At 45.5% G+C, this 18396-nt stretch overlaps 1 protein-coding gene across 6 annotated transcripts in view; it reads left to right on the forward strand.

The window, feature by feature from the left end:
* The window catches only part of PTBP2 (polypyrimidine tract binding protein 2), a 308274-nt gene that overhangs the window by 108232 nt on the left and 181646 nt on the right, over positions 1-18396 (forward strand). The window lies entirely within an intron of this gene.

Genomic DNA, 18396 nt, shown 5'->3' on the forward strand with positions numbered 1-18396 from the left:
GCTTTTTTGACTGCTGCAGCACACTGAGCCGACGATTTTAAAGTATTATCCACTATGATGCCTAGATCTTTTTCCTTGGTGATAGTTCTTAATATGGAACCTAACATCGTGTAACTACAGCAAGGGTTATTTTTCCCTATATGCAACACCTTGCACTTGTCCACATTAAATTTCATCTGCCATTTGGATACCCAATCTTCCAGTCTTGCAAGATCCTCCTGTAATGTATCACAATCCGTTTGTGATTTAACTACTCTGAATAATTTTGTATCATCCACAAATTTGATAACCTCACTCATTGTATTCCTTTCCAGATCATTTATATATATATATTGAAAAGCACCGATCCAAGTACGATCCCTGAGGCACTCCACTGTTTACCCTTTTGCACTGAGAAAATTGACCATTTAATCCTACTCTCTGTTTCCTGTCTTTTAACCAGTTTGTTATCCACTAAAGGACATCGCCTCCTATCCCATGATTTTTTAGTTTTCTTAGAAGCCTCTCATGATGGACTTTGTCAAACGCCTTCTGAAAATCCAAATCCTGTCATCTGCCGGTTCACCTTTATCCACATGTTTATTAATCCCTTCAAAAAAATGAAGCAAATTTATTAGGCAAGACTTCCCTTGGGTAAATCCATGTTGACTGTGTTCCATTAAACCATGTCTTTCTATATGCTCTACGATTTTGATCTTGAGAATAGTTTCCATTATTCTTCCCGGCACTGACGTCAGGCTCACTGGTCTATAGTTACACGGCTCACCCCTGGAACCTTTTTTAAATATTGGGGTTACATTGGCCACCCTCCAGTCTTCAGGTACAATGGATGATTTTAATAATAGGTTACAAATTTTTACTAATCAGAAATTTAATTTTTTAGTTCCTTCAGTACCCTAGGATGCATACAATCCGGTCCAGGTGATTTGCTACTCTTTTTAGTTTGTCAATCTGGCCTACTACATCTTCCATGTTCACAGTGATTTCGTTCAGTTTGTCTGACTCCTCATCTCTGAAAACAATCTCCGGAATTGGTATCTCCCCAACATCCTCATTAGTAAACACAGAAGCAAAGAATTAATTTAGGCTTTCTGCAATGGCCTTATCTTCCCTAAGAGCCCCTTTAACCCCTCTGTCATCTAATGGTCCATCTGACTCCCTCACAGGTTTCTTGCTTTGGATATATTTAAAAAAGTTTTTATTATGAGTTTTTGCCTCTATGGCCAACTTCATTTCAAATTCTCTCTTCGCCTGTCTTATCAATGTTTTACACTTACTTGACAATGCTTATGTTTTATCAATCTCTCGCCCTACCTCCGTGGGCCCCTGTGCCGGCCACGTGGGAGTTTATTATTACCTGCTTCTTCCTCTTCTGCGTCCCGCACCGACCTGATCCGGCCCTCTCACGCCGCCATCGCCGTCGGAGACGACCCAGGGAGGAGTCTTCCGGGACGGGCCCTCCTCCGCCCGACAACGCTGACCGACACCGCCCGAGCCCAAAAGTCACGCTGGTGACATCATCAGACGCGACCCCACCAGATTTAAAAACGCTAGCAGGCTCCCAGGCGCCGCGCGCCTAAGGAGCGTGACAAAGGGGCCTGCCCCTTTGTGCGCCCCTTCGTGCAGCCCCTGGGTGCTTCACCGAATGCGAGAGTATTTCTTAAAATAACTTTCCTATAGCAGTCTTCTCCTCCCCAGCTTCCACCCGATCGGGGTTATCCGGTTAGCACTGGTTCCCCCCAGCGATCAGTCTGCACTCGCCTCTCACAGTGATCATCCTGCTCTTATCTTTTCCTACGATCATCCTGCGATCTTCCAGCAACCTCCAGCATCCTTCCATACAGCATACATCCAGCACTCATCTATAACAACATTCATCCAGAACTCTTACCTACCAGCAATCATTCAACACTCATCTTGCTCCGGTCTCTCCCCAGCGATCTTCCAGCACCTGTATCGTCACAGCAATCACCCACCACTCCGCCTCTTCTATTGATCATTCTGCCCGGCATCTCTTCAGTGATCTTCCAGCACTCTCCCTTCCAGGAAACAGCCAGTATACAGAAACACTACTCCTCTATACAAGCCTCTTTACCAGTACTGGTTCTTCCCAGCGATCAGCCTGCAATTGCCTATTCTAGTGATCATCCGGCTCTCATCTCTTCCAACGATCATCCAGCACTCTCCCCTCCAGCAAAAAGCCTCTCAACAAAAGACAACATGCTACAAACATACCCCATCCCTATTATCCCACGCTCACATCTCAACAGAGCCATTACACCAATGCTCAATCTTCGCTCTAAGAGATCACTGACTTCAATTATGATTTCCCCTTTAACCCAATTCCTAGGTCTGTCCCTAATCACCTTAACCCTTCTCAACTCACAATCCTACTCAAAAAAAGCTCACTTGCTCAACGACCACCTCCTAGACACCCAACCGGACATCTGTGCCATTACCGAAACATGGCTGAAAAACACTGATACTGCCATAATTAATCAACTACCAACACAATTATACGATTTCTTCTCTATCCCAAGACCTAAAAAAAGAGGGGGAGGAATAATGTTAGCAGCAAAAAAAGAACTGAGACTATCCCAACAATCCTTCAAATCGACAACCAAACTGGAAATTGGTCTATTCAAATCCATCCAGCTTCAAATTTGCCTTATATATGCCGCCCCGAGGCTCTTAGAATCAGACCCCTCCCCACTCATCGAAATTATAGCCAAACACATCAACACCAACTCCCCAGCTATTATTAAAGGCCAGATTAAAAATCCCTCTTACCCGCAGCCATTCAGGCGCCGACCGCGAGGCTCCCTCCTCATCAGCCTCCATCTGTTCGCCGCTGCCGTGATCCCGAGGCCCGACGCAGATGCCCAACACTGGACCTCCTACCACACATGGTCCCAGCCAATCCCGGACAGCTTCCCCCAGACAGCCAATCCCAGGAAGCCCTGGAAGGGCTTTAAATCGTCGCTCCTGCCCGGCGCCGTGCGCCGAAGGAGCAGGCCCCTTTGTGCGCCCCTTCGTGCGTCTCCCTTCAAGCCTACATATCTTGCTCTATCCTGCGCTAATTTGCATTCAATTATACCATATTGCTTTGCATTCAATTGTACCGTACTGCATTGTATATTACTGCATCTATTGCTCCCCTTTTCACCCTGCCGCTCCATTTCTACCTGGGAGCCTGGTCCACGCCCTTCTCTCTGCCCACCGACTTCAACCCTCAGGCCCTCTTCCACCATGCCCCCCTTCACCCATCCTGACCTCATTACATTCCTCATCCCCCGCATTCACCTCCCCATGTGCAGACTACCACCCTTGTCCCTCTACTACCCCCCAGCCCAGCGCAAATCCCTCATACCCATCCTTGCCTTCCCTTTGACACAACTAATCGGCCTCATTACCTTATCCTTCATGCTTTTCAATGCTCACTCCCTCACCAAAAAAACCCATATCCTTGACCTCCTTCATGACCACCAACCAGACATCTGTGCAGTCACTGAGACCTGGCTCAAGGGCACAGACACCGTCATCTTGAACCAGCTCCCCACCTCCTCACACGACATCTTCTCCCTCCCCAGACCCAAAAAGAAAGGTGGTGGTATCCTCCTTATCGCCAAAAAACCCCTCAAACTTAGACCCCTGAACATTAACCCTCCTCCCAAACTGGAAGCTGGGATTTTCAAATCCTCCGACCTCCAAGTCTGCCTCATCTACGCCCCCCCTGGCCTCCTAGAACAAAACCCCTCCCCACTAATTGAACTTGTTTCCAATAACATAAACTGTGAAAAGCCCGCCATACTTCTGGGAGACTTCAATCTCCATGTAGACTCCTCCCCCCTCTCCCCTTCCTGTGAGACCATCCTTACGGCCCTCCAAGCCCTAGGCTTCTCTCAAACTATCTCAACCCCCACACACAAAATGGGACACACTTTTGATCTCATTTTCACCAATACTTATATTCACGTCCCTTCTCCCCCCACCTGCACCCCGGTACCATGGTCTGACCATGCCCTCATTGAGACCCACCTCACCCTTGACACATCTAACTCCTGCAACCCCCCTCACACCAACACCTCCGTCTCATACCGCAAAGCCTGCTCTTCGGATGAGCTCTCCACAGCTCTCTCTGACTCCCTGTCTAACCTCGACCTCTCTTCCTCTGACACTGCCCTCACCTCCTGGGTCAAGACCACCCAAGACATAGCTGACAAAATCTGTCCCCTCATCACTCGCCAACAACGCACCCCCCATTCAATCGTAAACCCTGGTACACCACAGAATTACACAACCTGAAACATGACCTTAGACTCAAAGAAAGAGCATGGCGTAAAGACCCCACCCCTCAGCGCTCCATCTCCTATAAATCTCTTCTACACGCATACCGCCTAGCCATACAAAACACCAAACGTGATTACTACTCCTCCAAAATCCACCAATACACCTTCAACCCCAAAGCCCTTTTCTCCTACGTAGCAACCCTCACCAACCCCCTCTCCCCGAATGCTATTGAAGAAGACACCAGCACGAAATGCGAAGAACTAGCCCTTTTCTTCCACAATAAAATCGCCAACATACTCCTCCGATTTCCCCCCACAACCCCCCAAACTCCCCACCCCCCCACAGCCCACAATAATTCCTCCCCCCTCGACTCCTTAGAACTCACCACACCAAAGAAAATAGAGGCCATCATTAAAAAATCCAAGCCCGCATCCCACCCCTCTGATACTATACCCACTAAAAATCTCATCTCCATCCCCAATACCATTGCGTCACCCCTAGCTAACCTAATCAACTGCTCCCTTTCCACAGGTTCCATCCCTGACTCTCTCAAACATGCGATAGTTAAACACCTGCTCAAGAAGCCCTCCCTAGACCCCAAAGACCCTACCAACTACCGTCCCATCTCCAATCTCCCGTTCATTTCAAAAATGATGGAGAAGGTAGTCAATACTCAGCTCATGACATTCCTTGAGGACTACAACATTCTCCACACAGCACAATTTGGTTTTCGCAAAAATTTGAGCACCGAAACCCTCCTATCCCTTACAGACTTCCTCCTCACCGGCCTCGACCACGGACACAATTTCCTTATTGCCTTCCTCTACATATCCGCCGCCTTCGACACTATAAGCCACGACCTCCTCATTGCCCGCCTAACCGACATTGGCATTTCTGGTACTGCACTTCTATGGTTCAAATCCTATCTATCTAACAGATAGATAGGATTTGTTAAACTTGGCTCCTCTGAATCCTCACGCTTCACCCTCTCACATGGTGTACCCCAGGGCTCCTCCCTCTCCTCTACACTATTTAATATATACCTCCTCCCCCTCTGTCACCTTTTAACGGAACTTGGACTCAAATTCTATATTTACGCAGATGACGTCCAGATCGTCATCCCTGTCCGCGACTCTCTTGCCTCCACTCTAAGCTACTGGGAAAAATGCCTTTCCACTATCAACACCTTACTCACTTCATTGCAACTTGCCCTCAACTCTGCCAAAACCAAACTGCTCCTTATACATAACCACCAAACCTTTAAACTGGCCACACCCACCGACCCTCTGACCACGTCCCTCCTCTCGCAACCCTCAGTTCAAAATTTAGGGGTCCTAATCGATCCACATCTGAACCTCAAAAACCACATCACCTCCGTAATTAAGGGAGGTTTTTACAAGCTCATGGTCTTAAAAAAGCTCAAGCCACTTCTCCACACCCACGACCTCAAAACTGTTATTCATGCCACACTTACATCTAAGCTAGATTACTGCAATTCCCTCTACCTTGGCCTTCCTTCTTCTACCATCAGACCTCTCCAGATTCTGCAAAATGCCACAGCAAGAATCATTAGTAACTCACGCAAATCTGATCACATTACCCCAATCCTTAAAAGCCTACACTGGCTCCCCATCTCCTTCCGCATCTTGTTCAAAACCCTCACTATTCTACTCAAAGCTATCTACAGCCACAACTCCTCTTGGCTCAGTGAACCCCTCCAACCCACACAATCCTCCCACCCTAGCAGAACAATTCATAAGTGTATCCTGCTCGTCCCCCCCCCCCTTAAAATAGCCCACCTCTCAGTCACAAGAAATCGCGCCTTCTCAATTGCCGGCCCCACGCGTTGGAATGACCTACCACCCAATCTTTGTATGGAACCCTGCCCTCTCAAATTTAGAAAACTGCTAAAAACATGGCTCTTTCATCAAGCCTTCCCAGATTAACTTCTTTGACACTCCAGCTATTATTACTACCCCCAGCACGTTTCATTTCCCATGTATTTTTTCCATACCTGCCTCCTCGACCCACTGGATCCCGGTTTTCATCTCTACTCTGTACTGCCGCACCCTCTGTACACATTTGTACTCCCACACCTTATCCCACCATATATATCTTGTACATTTATATTCTGGTCTTATTTTAACCTGCACCTTATTTAACCATATATATTTTTTCACCTGAACTATATTTAACCTGTGTTACTTAGATGTTTCCGTTCCTCTCATTTTCTCTCCTTCTATTTTCGTTGGGGTCCACCTTCCGACCCCCAGTTACTCTTAGTTCTTCACCTCCCCCCCCCTGTTATTTGTAATTTCCACCTTTTGTTATCATGTAAACCGATATGATGTGTATTTTAATGTCGGTATAGAAAAACTGTTAAATAAAATAAAATAAATAAAAATAATATTTTAGGAGACTTCAACATCCATGTTGATGCCCCTACTCCAAATTCCAATTGCGAAGCCCTTCTCTCCTCATTCCAGGCTATGGGTTTCAAACAAATTATAAACAATCCCACGCACAAGGCAGGCCATAGGCTAGACCTTATATTCACGAATGAAACCATCTCGTCAAGCTCCCCGCCTATGTGCACCCCATCCCCTGGTCAGATCACTCTCTGATAGTTACGGAATTATCTATAAAACAAATACAGACTCCCATTGTCACCAAATCCACTATCCAGTTCAGGAAACCTTGCTCCATGGATACTCTCAGCAATAGCCTTTCCAAAGACCTAACTAACCTGGACCTCTCCGACACTGCTATTAACTCTTGGCTAAATATCTCGCACTCTATAGCAAACAAAATCTGCCCCACGTCTTCCAAATTTATCAACCCAGCCCGTACCAACAAAAAACCCTGGTTTTCATCTGAATTAAGAAAACTCAAACAAGACTTGCAACACAAAGAACAACGTTGGCGGAAGGATGCCTCCCCTACCTCTCATGCTTTCTACAAAACCACAATGAACTATTATAGGACCACCATTCTTTGCACCAAACAGGATTTCTACGCCAAAAAAATACACGGCTTCCTATACGACCCAAAAATCCTTTTCTCATACGTTGCAGCTCTTACCACCCCTGTCCCCCCACCATCCCAGAAGAAGAAGCCCAAAACAAATCCACAGAGTTGGCAATCTTCTTCGACAGCAAAATTAAGAACTTATTTGCTCCTCTGGCATCTTCCAACTCCACATCAAATACTCTGCCTCCACCTAGCCAAAACTACCCACCAACTATCCACATACAGAAACTGGAATCCTTCGAACTCACATCATCCTTGGAAATCGAATCGATAATCAAGAATATGAAGCCTTCATCGCACCCATTGGACCAAATACCTACCAAACTCCTTCTCACCATACCCATCACCATTGCTAAACCTCTGGCTGACATCATTAATTGCTCCCTCATTCAAGGTTCTGTCCCTGACTCATTAAAAATTGCTTCTCTGAAACCCCTACTGAAAAAACCCAATCTGGACCCAGCCAACCCTGGAAATTTCCGCCCCATTGCAAACCTACCTTTCATAGCCAAGCTAATGGAAAAGCTAGTTAACACACGTCTCACAGACTACCTGGACTCTCACAATATTCTCGACACTTCCCAATTCAGATTCAGGAAACGCCTGAACACAGAATCTCTCCTTCTTTCATTAACAGACAACATCCTGATGGGCCTTGACAAAGGCCAATCATACCTTCTAGCCCTCCTCGACATTTCAGCCGCGTTCGACACTGTAAATCATTCAATCCTCATCAACCGTCTAAAGGAAATAGGCATTTCTGGCTCTGCACTCCTCTGGTTCAAATCCTTTCTTTACAACAGGTACTACAAAGTCAAAATAAATGACAAAGAATCCCACTCAGTCCCTTCTAAACAAGGAGTACCCCAGGGTTCATCTCTCTCCCCTACCCTGTTTAATATTTATCTACTTCCGTTAAGCCAATTACTCAACAGCCTCAACCTCACCCACTATATATATGCGGATGACGTGCAGATACTAATCCCCATCTCGGACCCCATCTCCAGTACACTAAACTTTTGGAACAATTGCCTGTACTCCATCAACCGCCTTCTATCGAGTCTCAACCTGGTTCTCAATACATCCAAAACAGAACTCCTTGTCATCTCCCCTAGCGATAATAACCCCGTCGCCAACAACGCAACCATACCACTAGCAACCCATGTGAGAGACCTTGGAGCAACCCTAGACTCTAGATTGAACTTCAAAAAGTTCATTAATACAACTACTAAAGAATGCTTCTTCAAGCTACAGGTCCTAAAACAACTAAGACCACTACTACACTTCCATGATTTCCGTTCAGTTCTTCAAGCCATTCTATTTTCAAAAATTGACTACTGTAATGCACTACTACTCGGTCTCCCTGCCTCTTCCACTAAACCTCTACAGATGCTACAAAATGCAGTGGCTAGGATCCTTACAAACTCACGTCGTAAGGATCACATCACTCCAGTCCTAAAAATCCTACACTGGCTTCCTATCCACTATAGAATACTCTTCAAGACTCTTACTATTATTCACAAATCGGTCTACCAACAATCCTCACTCCAACTCTCCGTCCCTCTGGAACTTCATGCCTCCACAAGGCCGATCAGATCAGCATACAAAGGCTCTCTCCAGGCTCCCCCAAGCAAATCCTTGGTCCACAACTCCATTCATAAACAAGCACTTTCAACAGCGGGTCCGCTCCATTGGAATTCTCTTCCCCCTGATATACGCCAGGAACAATGCCATCTATCCTTCAGAAAGAAACTGAAAACCTGGCTGTTCGCCCAAGCATACAGTTGAAGAAGCCTCTTTCAACCTATATTGACTCTCTCACATACCCACCCTTTCCCTATTCCCCCCCCCCCCCCACCCGTTACCTCCCCTGCTCTACCTTCCTCTGGAAATGTTATGCTAACATCTGCCTACGATAAATCTCCAGCCGAATTCAGCAACCTTATGTTAATCTCCATATGTCTCGCTACCATTTTGGTACTTTCCAGTTGTATTAGTTTGAAATCTTTCCTTTCTTCCAAAGCCCATGTTTATGCTCCCTGTTCAATGTAACTTTACCTTCTTTATATTGTTAATTGGTTTCCCCTAATTCCATTGTAAACCGGTACGATAAGACCTCGTCTTGAGCATCGGTATATTAAAAGAATTTAAATAAATAAAAAATAAATCCTATTTTCTTCAGATGAATCCTTCTTCCAATTTTTGAAGGATGTTTTTTTGGCTAAAATAGCCTCTTTCACCTCACCTTTTAACTATGACAGTAATCGTTTTACCTTCCTTCCACCTTTCTTAATGCACGGAATACATATGGACTGCGCCTCTAGGATTGTATTTTGAAACAATGCCCAAGCCTGTTGAACACTTTTTTAACCTTTGCAGCTGCACCTTTCAGTTTTTTTCTAACTATTTTCCTCATTTTATCAAAGTTTCCCTTTTTTAAAATTTAGTGTTAGAGCTGCAGATTTACTTATTGTCCCCCTTCCAGTTATTAGTTTAAATTTGATCATGTTATGATCACTGTTGCCAAGTGGCCCCACCACCGTTACTTCTTTCACCAAATCTTGCGTTCCACTAAGAATTAAATCTAAAATAGCTCCCTCTCTTGTTGGTTCCTGAACCAATTGTTCCATGAAGCAATCATTTATTACATCCAGGAACTTCTCCTTCAACATCCAGGAATTTCTCCTTCAACATCAACAAAATCGTCCCCGGTGGGGGTTTCAAAGCAAATTTTGTTGAAAAAACGTCGTCTGGAGGGGTCCGGAGATCATCCATCGCCATCGACATCAGAATCGTCCAGGTCAGTGATTGCACATCGACCTAAACATCATCACCGACATCGGCACACACAGACTCTCTCGCCGGAGGAACCGACCGCTAAACGGCTTAAACATCAGGAAACTCCGCTACCCTTGGCGCCGGGGCCTATACCTCCTTCGGTTGAACCTCCACAGGGCGCTGTGGAGAACGTATCTACACCTACACCGCCACCGCGTCCAGCTGATCTGCCTGCACCAGCTGTTTTGCAGGAATTGTCAGACTATCAGACAAGTGGTACTCCAGGCCCTTAAAGAACAGACGCTCATTCCGGTGACTTCGCCGATGCTGGTGCAGTCGCCGATGCCGGTGCAGTCACCGATGCCGGTACCCTTACCGAAGCCGGTGACTACACCGATGCCGACGACCCCGTCAATACTGATACCGATGATTCAGTCGATGCCGTTACTTACACCGATTCCAGTTAAGGTGACACCGGCACGCCCACCGAAGATACAGACACCATCGTCTATTCTGGCGCCAGACACCATCGATGCCAATCTCACCGGGGGACCCTGACATCCAGAACTGGCACTCTACCAACTTATAATGAAGAGATTTGATGAGGTGGTCGGTGCTCTTCTTTCCAAACCTGGGAAAGAACACCCTGAGGAGTCACCCTTTGATGACCCACAACCAGGTCCTTCAGGGCTTCCTCGGCCACCTAGAACCTCTCCAATTTCCCCACCTAGACAAGATCCATATGATACTTGGAGTGATACACACACAGATACCTCATCTGAAGCTTTCATGTCAGATCCTTCACCACCAGATCCAAGGAAAAAATCTCCACCAGAAGATTTATCATTCACAACTTTTATCCAGGAAATGGCTGACACCATACCTTTCACTTTGGTCACAGAACAGGACGTAATGCAAACAAACATTGGAGGTTCTCCAATTTGTAGACCCTCCAAAGCAAGTAGTAGCCATACCTGTCCATGATGTCCTTCTGGACTTACAACATCGGATTTGGGAACAGCCATGCTCAGTGCCTGCTGTTAACAAAAGAATGGACACTACATATTTGGTGCAGTGTACTCCTGGCTACCAAAAATCGCAGCTTCCCCACCAATCAATAGTGATAGAGTCTGTGCAAAAGAAATCCAAGAGGATAAGGCCACATTCCTCAAATCCTCCAGGTAAAATCAGATTCTTTGATTCCCTGGGGCGAAAGGTCTATCAAGGAGCCATGTTAAATTCTAGGATATCTTCGTATCAATTATACATGACTCAGTACCAAAGAAATCTGTGGAAGCAGATGCAGGACTTTATACCATCACTTCCATCACAACATCAGGAAGCAGCCCAGGCAATTATCCACAAAGGGCGGGAGGCTGGCAAACACGAGGTCCGTGCTGCCTATGACTGTTTCGAGACAGCATCTAGAGTGACTGCATCAGGTATTAATTGCAAGACGTTGGGCTTGGCTTAAAGCCTCGGACCTCAGGCCTGAAGTTTAGGACAAATTAGTCGACCTTCCATGTCTTGGAGATAACCTCTTCGGATCCAAAGTACAGGATACAGTTGCTCTATTAAAGGAGCACACGGAGACCCTACGACAGCTTTCATCAATTCCGCAGGATCCACCTTCACAGCCATCTCGAAGGCCTCAAAGGAAAGACCCTAGAAGACCCTTCTACCGGCAGAGGTGGTACTACCCTCCAACAGCTAGGAGCAGATCTTCTAGGCCGCAAAGAGAACTCAACCTAGGGTGACTAGGCCTCAACCTCCGCCACAGACGGGACCGACTGCTGGCTTTTGAGGCCTTCCCCAGTGACCGAAGCTATCTCTCCAATCCTCATCCAGAGCTTCCAGTAGGAGGTCGAGTATCCTCTTTTTACAACCATTGGGTTCAAATAACAACAGACCAATGGGTACTTACAATAATATCTCGGGGTTACCAACTCATCTTCCTCTCAATTCCAAGATTCTCCTCAGAGACCTCTTTTTCTAAGTGAAAATCACATAATCCAATTGCAAGTAGAATTATCCACCCTTCTGAGAGCCAGAGCTGAAGAGCCAGAGCCCGGACTCAGCAGAGCAGAGGATTCTATTCCTGTTATTTCCTCATTCCAAAGAAAACCGGAGGCCTACGTCCCAATCTAGACCTCAGAAATCTCAACAAATTTCTGAAGAAAGAAAAGTTCAGGATGGTTTCTTTAAGCACCATGCTTCCACTTCTTCAAACAGGAGATTGGCTTTGTTCTCTGGATCTTCAAGACGCTTACACTCACATTCCAATATTCCCTCCTCATCGCAAGTATCTGCGCTTCATGGTGGGTCATCAACATTTCCAATACAGAGTACTATCATTCGGTCTTGCCTCTGCTCCTAGAGTATTCACCAAATATCTGGCAGTAATAGCAGCACACTTGCACAAGGAAAGTGTCCATGTCTTTCCCTATTTAGACGACTGGCTCATAAGAAGTCAATCTCAACAAGGAGCTCTGGCTTCTCTCAGTCGAACAATTACTCTACTTCACTCCATGGGTTTTCTCATCAATTATCAAAAGTCCCATCTCACCTGCTTCAATTCATCGGAACAGAATTTAACATCATCCTCTCAAGGGCCTTTCTACCTGAGGATCGGGCAGAGACACTTTCCCTATTGGCAAACTCGCTACATTCAAAGAAACAAGCAGCAGCTCATCAGTTTCTAACCTTACTAGGCCTCATGGCCTCCACAGTGTATGTTACTCCAATGGTAAGGTTAGCCATGAGGGTAACTCAGTGGACATTAAGATCACAGTGGATCCAAGCAATTCAACCACTATATTCTCCAATTCAAGTAACCCACCAACTATGTTCCTCTCTACTTTGGTGGGCGAACATGGACAATTTGCACAAGGGCCTACCCTTCCAATAACCAGTCCCACAAATCACGATAACTACAGATGCATTCACTTTGGGTTGGGGAGCTCACATAAACAATATCCAAACCCAAGGTATTTGAACAAAACTCGAAGTAACATTTCAAATCAATTTCCTGGAACTTCGAGCTATATGTTATGCCCTGCATGCGTTCACGGACTGCCTTTCACACAAGACTGTTCTGATCCAAACGGACAACATAGTAGCCATGTGATACATCATCAAACAGGGAAGTATGGGCTCATATCTCCTTTGTCAAGAATCTGCACAGATTTGGGACTGGGCCTTAAGACACTCAATGTTTCTCCGGGCCACTTATCTGGCAGGCATTCACAGTGTAGTGGCGGATCGACTCAGTCGTCCATTCCAACCACACTAGTGGTCCCTGGATCCCTTAATAGTGACCAGGATATTTCAAAGTTGGGGACAACCAACAATAGACCTCTTTGCGTCACACCTGAATTACAAAGTGGATAGATTTTGTTCTCTACACAAACAGAAAAACCAGCCAGCCAAGGACGACTTTGCTCGCCCTTGGAACTCAGGCCTTCTATACGCGTATCCTCCGATACTGCTCATAACCAAAACTCTAGTGAAGTTACAACAGGACAAGGGGTCCATGATACTCATAGCCCTGTATTGGCCTCGACAAGTATGGTTTCCCACACTTCTAGACCTCTCTCGATCAGGGATCCCATTCGCCTGGGTATAGCTCCCACTCTCATGATCAGGGTCGGTTGCGCCATCCCAACCTTCAGTCCCTTTCCTTGACAGCATGGATGTTGAAAGCTTGGTTTTACAACCACTCAATCGTTCAACCAATGTATCTCAAGTGCTTATAGTTTCACGTGAACCTTCAACACGAAAGAACTATTCTTCAAAATGGAAAAGGTTTACTTTGTGGTGCAGCCAAAAGAGTATAGATCGTTTCACCTGCCCCACAACTTCTCTACTAGACTACTTATGCCATCTTTCAGACTCTGGTCTCCAGACTTCATCTGTAAGAGTCCATTTAAGTGCAATCTCAGCTTACCATAACAGGATGGGAGATGCACCAATATCCATACAACATTTTGTCAGCAGGTTTATGAGAGGTTTAACTCAACTTAAACCACCAATTCAGCCACCAGTCACAGAATGGGACCTGAATCTGGTCTTAACAAGACTCGTGCATTCTCCCTTTGAACTCATGAATTCCTCTGATTTTAAATTTCTCACATGGAAGACTATCTTCCTCATAGCCATTACATCGGTTAGACGGGTTAGTGAGTTACAAGCACTTGACACATACTCACCCTATACAAAATTCTTACATGACAGAGTGGTTCTCTGAACACATTCAAAACTCCTCCCCAAGGTAGTTATGGAATTCCACTTGAACCAGTCCATAGTTTTACCCACATTCTTTCCAAGGCCTCATTCACACCCAGGAGAACGAGCCTTACATACCTTGGACTGTAAGCGTGCGCTAGCTTTTTACTTAGACCGCACTGCAGTCCATAGGAAATCCAATCAACTCTTTGTATCTTATGATCCAAACAAACCGGGTAAAGCAGTGAATAAACATACTCTAATCCAATTGGCTAGCAGATTGCATACAGTTTTGCTATAAAAAAGCAGGCCTTCCTCTCCAAGGGCGAGTAAAGGCGCAGTCAACCTCAGTAGCACTCTATAGTTCAGTGCCAATTCTTGACATATGTAAATCAGCAACATGGAGTTCTCTTCACACCTTTGCAGCTCATTACTGTTTGGAAAAAGGACGACAACATTCAGCTTACGGACAATCTGTTTTAAAGAACTTGTTTCCAGTTTAATTCCAACTCCTTCTACATCCAATCTGCTGTGATCTTCGGCTGCCTCATTTTCAACAACAATACTTAACTGTTACTTCACTACAAAATGACTCAGCCTCTAGCTTGCTAATCACCCATATATGAGGACTAGTATCCTGCCTTGTCCTGGGATTAAGCAAAATTGCTTACCTTGTAATAGGTGTAATCCCAGGACAGCAGGATGTAGTCCTCACGAAACCCACCCGCCACCCCGCGGAGTTGGGTCCAGTACGTTTTATTATTTTATTTTTGCTAAAGCTTATTGCTACATACGAGACTGAAGAGAGACCCCTATGGCAGAGAATATCATGACATGCTCAGTGGCCTCACAGGGCCAGTCAAAAGTTTCTAGAAACTTTGACAGAAAGTTTTCCGTACCAGGGCTCCATCAATGATGTCACCCATATGTGAGGACTACATCCTGCTGTCCTGGGATAACACATATTACAAGGTAAGCAATTTTGCTCTTCGGTACGTCAAGTCCTCCAGTTACTTGGTCACATGGAGGCAGCTATCCATGTAGTTCCCTACACCAGACTACACATGCGCCGCCTACAATGGGGACTAAAGTATCAATGGTCTCAATACTTTCAACCCCTCTCAACCAGGATACAACTTACGACTCAAATGCGCATCGACATTCGATGGTGGAAAAACACCAACAACCTGACCTCGGGAGCACCTTTCCGGTTACCTCCTCATCAACTTACGCTCACAACGGATGCATCCAGGAGGGGCTGGGGAGCTCATCTGAGCAATCTAAAGACTCAAGGTCTCTGGTCTCCTCAGGAGAGCACACAACAGATCAACCTCCTGGAACTTCGAGCCATCTGGAAAGCGCTTTAAACCTTCTCTCCTCAAATTCTTGGCAAGCATCTCATGGTATACACAGACAACCAGGTCGCCATGTTCTACATAAACAAGGAAGGAGGGTCAGGTTCATGGATCCTCTTTCGGGAAACACTTCTGATACGACATGGACAATAGCAAACAAAGTTTCAATGCAAGCCACTTACCTTCCAGGTTTAGACAACGTCACGGCGGATCGCCTCAGCAGAATTTTTCATCCACGCGAATGGACTTTGAATCCAAAAGTAGCAACAAGGATCTTTCAACGCTCGGGCAACCCGATAATAGATCTCTATGCCACAGAGAGCAACCGTCAAACACAAGCATTTTGCTCCATTTACCCGAGCAAACTTCATCATGCTCCAGATGCCTTTCTCATCCCATGGACGGAGAGCTTGCTCTACGCTTACCCTCCCATTTCGTTAATATCAAGGACAATTCAGAAATGCATCTGAGACACAGCGGATATGATCCTCATAGCTCCAGCATGGCCAAGGCAGCCCTGGTATCCGTATCTGATGCGGCTCTCCATTCACCCACCAATTCCACTGGAGAACCATCCACGTCTTAACTCAGGAAGGGGGGGTCCCTCCTTCATCCAATGCACCAATCCCTCCACCTGACAGCTTGGAGTTTGAAAGGCATTTATTAAGCCACCTGGGTCTGCCATCTTAACTTGAAGACATTCTCATTGCATCTAGGAAACCTTCAACCTGACGTAACTATGCAGGAAAGTGTCATCGTTACATGGACTGGTGCAAACCGCGACAACTAGATCCGTTCTTATTAACAGCCACGCAACTTCTAGAGTATCTCCATACACTCTACCTTGCTGGTCTAGCATTGGCTTCCGTTCGTGTGCATGTTAGCACTATTGCAGCTTTCCACCACTCTCATACTGGCTTCCCATTTCCAGCCATCCATTGATTTCCAAATTCATGCGGGGTATGCTACATCTACGGTCACCGGTGTCAAAGCCACCTATACCATGGAATCTCAATATAGTCCTTGAACAACTAATGCTGCCTCCTTTCGAGCCATTAGATTCATGCCACATTAAATACCTAACGTGGAAAACAATATCTCTAATGGCTGTCACATCAGCACGGAGAGTAAGTGAGCTACAACCCTTGGTTCACTATTCTCCTTATTTAGAATTTTACGATAAGGTTACTCTTCGGCCTCATCCTACTTTCCTTCCTAAAGTAGTATCGACCTTCTACATAAACCAGTCAATTACATTGCCAAACTTCAAACCTAAACCTCATCATAATGACCGAGACAAGCTTCTGTACTCTTTAGACTGTAAAAGAGCATTAGCTTATTACAAACAAAGGACTCAATCTCAAGGAAGACCATCTGAATTGTCCCTCTCCTTTAATCCTAATAATCCAAACCAGCCTGTCTCCAAAAGAACCATTGCTAGTTGGCTATCTCAATGCATTGAATTCTGCTACAATAAACATTCTATTATTTTGAGCAACAAACCAAAAGCACACCAGATACGAGCAACAGCAGCATCTGTTGCGCATTTAAGAATAGTTCCCCTACTGGACATCTGCAAGGCTGCAACTTGGTCTTCTCTTCATACTTTCACATCTCACTACTGTATCGGATAGCAAGCATCTTCCGATGCAGCTCTGGGTTCGGCAGGTCTGTCAACCCTAAATACAAATTGAGACTGTCTGCCTTTATTGAAGAGTAGTGTCCTCAACTCATAAAAACTTACTATATGGACACAACCCGGGAGCTTGGGACTCCCAGACAGCATGGTTAATTCAGCCCTGCTATCGACGGGAAAAAGTAAGTTTGCTTATCGTAAATGGTGTTTCCGTAGATAGCAGGATGAATTAGCCATGCGATCGCTTCCCACCTCCCTAGACAGTCTACAGATTCTACCAAAAAACGTTTTTTCCACATACATCTCGCTTGGCTACAAGAGACTGAGGTAACAAGGCAATCGCTCGAGAAGCTCACCACGCAGCTGTACAGAGTTCAAAACTCTGTACTAACTGAGAAAACTCCGTCTACTGACCGGTCATGAGACGCTCCCAGACAGAATGGCTACTTCATCCTGCTATCTAGGGAAACACCGTTTACGGTAAGCAAACTTGCTTTTATCACCGATTCCTTCAATTCAGCATTACTGTACTAATATTCACTTTGAAAGGCATATTTTCTCCTTCATCACATCTTCATTGATATCTATTCCTGCAAGTACCTCAATTGAATTGCAGAACTTCAGCTGCCATAGCCATGAGCATTCACCACAACCCAAGTCTGCTACCTTTTTTAGGTTTGTGATCTTCCATTAAATCTTTAACAAACTGTTAACGCTGTTTGTAGTTCAATTGGCCAGAGTTGGGCATTTTGGATTATTCATACCTGAACATAAGAAATTGCCGTGCTGGGTCAGACCAAGAGTCCATCAAGCCCAGCATCCTGTTTCCAACAAAGGCCAAACCAGGCCACAAGATCCTGGCAAGTACCCTAACACTAAGAAGATCCCATGCTACTGATGCCAGTAATAGCAGTGGCCATTCCCTTAATCAACTTGATTAATAGCAGTTAATGGACTTCTCCTCCAAGAAGTTATCCAAACCTTTTTGAAAACCCAAATGTGCTACTTGCTAACTTCATGGAGTACCCCGTAGTCCTTCTATTACCCAAAAGAGTAAATAACCGATTCACATCTACTCATTCA

The sequence above is a fragment of the Rhinatrema bivittatum genome, chromosome 10 (assembly GCF_901001135.1).
Source record: "Rhinatrema bivittatum chromosome 10, aRhiBiv1.1, whole genome shotgun sequence".
NCBI classification, from domain to species: domain Eukaryota; kingdom Metazoa; phylum Chordata; class Amphibia; order Gymnophiona; family Rhinatrematidae; genus Rhinatrema; species Rhinatrema bivittatum.